At 32.2% G+C, this 6,263-nt stretch overlaps 1 pseudogene; it reads right to left on the reverse strand.

Annotated features, from left to right (window-relative positions):
* Nucleotides 1-2,651: 2,651 nt before the first annotated feature.
* Nucleotides 2,652-5,159, reverse strand: LOC121230497 (ribulose bisphosphate carboxylase large chain-like; annotated as a pseudogene).
* Nucleotides 5,160-6,263: the final 1,104 nt, after the last annotated feature.

Below are 6,263 nucleotides of genomic sequence, written 5' to 3' on the forward strand. Positions count from 1 at the left end.
TAAGATATAGGCTGAATGGTTAAGTCCTAGCGCAACCACCTTAGAAGTCCCAGGTTCAAACCTTATTCCTCCCATTTCGCTTCCTTTTATTCTCAGCAACCTATGATAAAAACCTCACTGAAATAAATATTTTTTGGGGGTAAAAATTGAACAAGAAATAGGCTTAGGCGTAATAGTTAACATGCTAGAACCTTTCTTAGGGTCCTAGGTTTGAGTCCTTTCTTCCCTTTTTAATTTTGAGATTTCGGCAAACACAAAATATATACTGTTGGGAATAAAAACTAGATAAGAAATGGGCAATGGCCCAATGGTTAAGAGATAGCCTTCCTCCCTTGTGTTCCTAGGTTTAAATCACGTCATTTCCTTCCATTTTCTTTTGAAATTCGGCCAGCTTTGGATAAATTACAAGTGATGCCCTTAGGACCCAATTCTTTCCTAATTAAAATTCATATATTTCCATTCCTCAAAATTTCAATAGAATTAGAATTCTACCATCTTTTTCTATTCTTTTCCTAATTAGATTTTAATATTGCCGCTTTTCAAATCCTAATAGAATTTGCTCTTCATTTTTCTATTTATTCTCATTTTTTCCCTTTTCTTCACACTATATTTCCATCCTAATTGTTGATAATTATTTTGTTTTCATGAATTAAACAATCCTTCATTCAATCATTCTTTCTCTCGATTTTGTAATTGTTGTCAATAACATCCATTTTCTTGCTAATAATCTGTGAGTATATCTCGTCCCGAAGTTTAGCTCCCAAATTTTCGTAATATTTCTATCTGGCGCTAATCTTAAGTTCAATTAAACAATCTTTTATGACTTTTGCCAAATCTTTCAATAACCTTTGTCAAATCTGGAAATCAAACACTAATTCATGAGTAAATGTCGTTTGAAAACCAAATTTAGATGAATAGGACTAGAATCAAGTGTAAGGAATGTCTATTGGATCCCTGGTGAAAGGTGTGTGTTCTTTTACAAGTGAATCAGTGGTGATCGTGTGTAGGTTTAGGGCCATATGGTTGGACTACACAACCATATGCCTCTGAAAACCATTAGCCTAGTTCGTGAACCACACGACCAAAACCCTTCCATACGATCATGTCTATCCTATAGCATAATTTTAACATTTACCAAACAACCATAGTCTATTACATGGCCGTGTAACCCTTCCACACGGCCTATAGCCTCCCACACAGCCTGGCCACATGACAATATGCCCCTAATTTATAGTTTTGCCCAAAATTTTGTGAATTGTTCAATTTAGTCCCAAAATAGCCCATGAACTGTCTTTAGTACTTTATTTCATTCAATTGAGTCCCTCCTAATATGAATAGTGTTGGAATCCATGGTCTGATTGACTGAATTATTACTTTATATGCATCATATGAAACTATTAAATGTTTACTGTGACTGTACTTTTGATGAACAAATAATGTTTTCCATGCCATTGTGTTACTGAATGAATGACACACATGTTTACCATTACTATTAAACTGAACTCATGTTAAACAAGTTTATTGCTACTGTAATGATCCGTTATAAGCATGATAATTGTTACTGTATTGATTTGCTACAAGCATGTTATTACTACCATGTTGATCTGTTGTAAGCATATCATGTTTCATTGCATGGGGTGGGACGATATGAATGAAGAAATTATGAACAAGTTTATTGCTACTGTAATGATCCGTTATAAGCATGATAATTGTTACTGTATTGATTTTCTATAAGCATGTTATTGCTACCATGTTGATCTGTTGTAAGCATATCATGTTTCATTGCATGGGGTGGGACGATATGAATGAAGAAACTATGAACATATTATTAACACCATTGAGTGGTTTATCCACATCGTTTGAGTAGTTTATCTGCACTATTGAGTGGTTTATTCACACCATATTAGAAGCTATCTGCACCAATGAGTGGTTTATCCACACCGTAATAGAAACATTAAATTGCAAATACGTTGTGCATCTACAACTTACTACTAGCTTGTCTGCAAAAACTTTTTTTATTAAAAGAAACCCCGTTGGTTCATCCACCTTTTTTATTACTAATGGTTTATCTAAAACGATGAATTGTTTATCTACAACGTGGTGTAATGGAACTCCTACTACGGTGTGTAGCTGTGAGGTAGGACCTTTTATAAATAAATTGAAATTGTATTGCATTCATAAGCATTTGCATAGCTATGAATATTGAGATATTATAATGATGAGTTGATCTAAAATATCAATATTTTGATTTAATATTCAATTCTGATCAATTTATTAGTTGATATTATATACGATTTGTCTTGTTTGTACTAGTTTTCTTGTGAATGAACTCACACTAAGCTTCATAAGCTCACTCCCCTTTTTGTTTCAATTCTTTCAGATAACCAACCAAGTTAAGACGTAGACTTTGCATACGGAGGGCTCGGCTCGGATTGACCTTTTTACTATAAAACTAGTTTGGATTTACTATTTAAAATTTCTGTTAATTTGGGGACTGTATTGCTTTATTTGGATTGTGGCATGAGACTTCTATTTTAGGTTTATTTAACATGCATGATATTTAATTAGAATTTAAGGTAATGAAACATGAACATAAAATTAAATATGCATAAAATAATTGTGATTTTTCTTAATTAATACTAAGCTGAATATCACTTTTCGGTGTTACCTATTAAGTAGTCGTGCATTATGATAGGAACTCCCAATTCTTTGGCACACACGACCTTTTTGATTATTTCTTCACATGTACCTGTAGTAGCATTCAAGTAATGCCCTTTGATTTCACTTGTTTTAGCTGGTGATTTATAAATTGCTTCGGCACAAAATAAGAAACAGTCTCTCCAGCACATAAATGGTTAGGAGTTCACATTTTCATCATCTTTGGTAAAATCAAGCCTGCCACATAGACATTCATAAACTGCTCTATCGTAGTTCTTAATGGATAACCCCAATTTAGGTCTAATAGTACATCCTAATAGGGGGAGACAATACTTGTTCAATTTATCTCTTTCAACCTGGATGCCATGAGGTGGGCCTTGGAAAGTTTTAATATAAGTAGTAGGGTTTAGCAGATCCTCTAGATGTAGAGCGCGCAAGGCTTTGAACCCAAATACATTACCCACAATAGAAGTAAACATGTTAGTAACAGAACCTTCTTCAAAAAGGTCCAAAGGATAAGCTACATAACATATATATTGGTCTTCTTATCGAAGAATAGGCTCAATGTGGTAGCATCGCCCTTTGTAATGATCAAGGCTGGTAAGCCCATCAGTCCACACGGTTGTCCATGTACCAATAGAAGATTCAGCAGCTATAAAGGAATAAACAAAGTGGAAATTCACTAAGTTTTCAAAAGCAGCCACCGTTACAAGGAAAATGTTTTACTTAATCATTTTTTTTAACTTGTGAATTTTTCAGAAAATAGGCTAAGTTTTCTTCTAAGATAAACAAATGTTTTAAAATGATTGTTTTATAAACGACGTTAGCTTACCAGGCTAATGTAATCTTCTGCATTCAGGCCTAACGTCTAAGCCGAGTTGGGGAGGTTACAATTATAAAATGATCCAAAATACCTATATCTATTTTATAGAAGGATAATGATCAAAGTTTGTTATGATTATTGTCGAAACTCCTGAATAGATCAAAATATATTTCTCTAAAATTCTTCCTTACTCATGACTTTCAAAAGAATGATGGTATAAACATTTAGCAAATACCGTTCAAGTAGTCATTTAAAAAGCTAGTATTTAAGATCAAAATACATAGAATATGAGATCATGTGATGTTGTTATGAGGGAGAGTAAATACACACTCTATTTTTTTCCCTTAACCAAAGTTTTGTCCCATTGGGTTTTCCTGGTAACATTTTTAACGAGGTAATGTTATGTGTATTATAGATATGTGTACTCTTTTTTCCATCACTAAGAATTTTTTTCCCACAAGGTTTTTTTTATCTTAGTAAGATTTTAATAAGGCATATTATCTCTCAATGGATATCCAAAGGAGAGTGTTATAAATATTTTATTATTATAGAAGCAGATGTCTATTAGAATAAGAGGTTTGATATACAGTAGGACTCTAATGTTCATTAGGAGTAGGATTTTATTTCATTTATGCTTCTTTATGTCTATAAATATAGACTTTGGAGAAGCTTTGTTTGCAACAACCACCTGGCGGATACAATATCAAGTTACTGTTTGGCATGTAAATTGGTTAAGTCAAGGGTAGAAAAATGAGTAAGTTAGAGAAATATTTATTTTGATTATGTGTGGTGTATTCTGTAGGATTCACCATTTGGCGAACTCTAGGGTTTGGCAGACTCTTTTGTTAAGTTATCTGCCAACACCAGATGTTTTTGGCGAATTCGTTAGTTTGCAACTCAATAGGTTTGCTTTCATGGATAGTATATGTTACAATGACGTGATAAGTGATGTAAGAGTTTACTTGAGACCTAGTTAGAACTAAACTAGGATACTGTAGATGATTTGATACTTAATTAATTCTTCACGAATTCGTAGAGCGATTGTGGGATCCTTTGACTTTCCAACAAGTTTTGTTCCTAGTTGTCTCTACTATATAAGGATACCATACTAGCATGTTTGTACATTTTGCTTCTTCTTCCTTGCATTTTCGTTGCAGCTTTAGAAATTCTAAGTTAGCATCATTAGTGAGGAGTTTCTAGTATTTAGTTTACACTATTGTTAACACCAAATTACTTGTAATTTCTGATATACCCTTAGGTCATTATTAAAGGAATTTACGTGTTTATAATAATGCATGCATAGTTTTTAGAATTGTTTTTTAGGAAGGAAACTTTTTGATTTTGGGTTGTATGCTAACGATTGGGTTACATACTATTGATTCATGCATGCATGTCAAATTTCAATAGTTTGATGATCTGATAGATGTATTTGTCCCTCTTTTAGCTCAAGAAGCTAACGAAGTTCCAAGCAACAAGCGCAAATCACCTACTAAGTATATTTTTGTGTTAGATTTTCTGGTGAGTTCCTTCTTACTTTCATGTGTTAGAAATTATTTTGCAGTATAAGTTGTGCAAGGTAAGTATTTCTTCTCAATAACGAAATTGTATGGTGTTTGCTTTCATGGTGTATTCATGTTTCGATGTGAATACCATCCTTGCTGTATGAGCCTAGTACCATCTATATGTGAACTGTGATATGTGATGGAGGTGAATGGGATATGTTTGTGATGCTTTGGGCGGGAAGCTATATTGCAAACTAGACTGGTAGATCACAAGAAAACATGCTTAAATGAACAAAAATGATATGAGGAGTTAAAGAGGTTTATGCTTATGAATACGTTTGATCAATATGACTCTAATTCTAAATTCGGGGTTTAAGGCTGGCACAAGGATGAGTTGTGTGTAAACTATTTAGTTGTGTAAGTTATGGTTAAATCGGCGGATAGTGACCGCTAGTGTGTCATGTTAAGTTGGCGTGTTGAGTCTGTTAGAGTTATGTGAACGCCATTGGGCGTATTGTGAATAGTACGATTGGATCTTTCTTAAAGGTTGAGTTTCATCATGAGTATTAATGCTTACCTACCAATGGTATTCTGGCATATTAATTGTATTTTCTTTATTTATAGAGCTCACTAAGTTCATATTGCTCTCTTTGTATTGATGAATAAAATTCATATTGCTCTCTTTGTCTCATATTTTTCTTCCTCTTTATTCTCCTTCTTTAATTTATAACCAAAAAAAAAAGTTTAACTAGGCTCACAAATGACTCGATTTCAAAATTTTTAATTTGTTTTAGATTTTTAATTTTTGTATTTTTGTTATATTTTAGAAGTTATTTTAAAAATATTCTTTAATTTTTTATAGGAACTTTTATTTATTTATTTAAGTTTTTATTTTTCATAGTTGTATTTATCTCTGCTTCTTTGTCACGTAACTTTGGGTAACAAAACTTGTTAATCCCATCTTCTATTATTTTAATTTTCTCAATTTTAAATAGTACATTTATTTATTTTTTTAATGGATTAAATTGCACATTACATTAATTAATCATTTTAAAAAATATTTATAAACTTTTAGTTTTGCTAATTATATCTATTCAACTACCAGTGTTTTTCCACCAAACATTGAAATATGATAATGATTAATGAAACTTATAAACATCGGAGACCAAATGATTGGCTAAACTCTCTATTTATATAATATAATATTATCAAACGCCTTAACTCATAATGCCCCCAATCTTTAAAATAAATAATATTTAAATGCGTTTGCTAATTTTATT

Source organism: Gossypium hirsutum, chromosome A06 (genome assembly GCF_007990345.1).
Source record: "Gossypium hirsutum isolate 1008001.06 chromosome A06, Gossypium_hirsutum_v2.1, whole genome shotgun sequence".
Classification (NCBI taxonomy): Eukaryota; Viridiplantae; Streptophyta; class Magnoliopsida; order Malvales; family Malvaceae; genus Gossypium; species Gossypium hirsutum.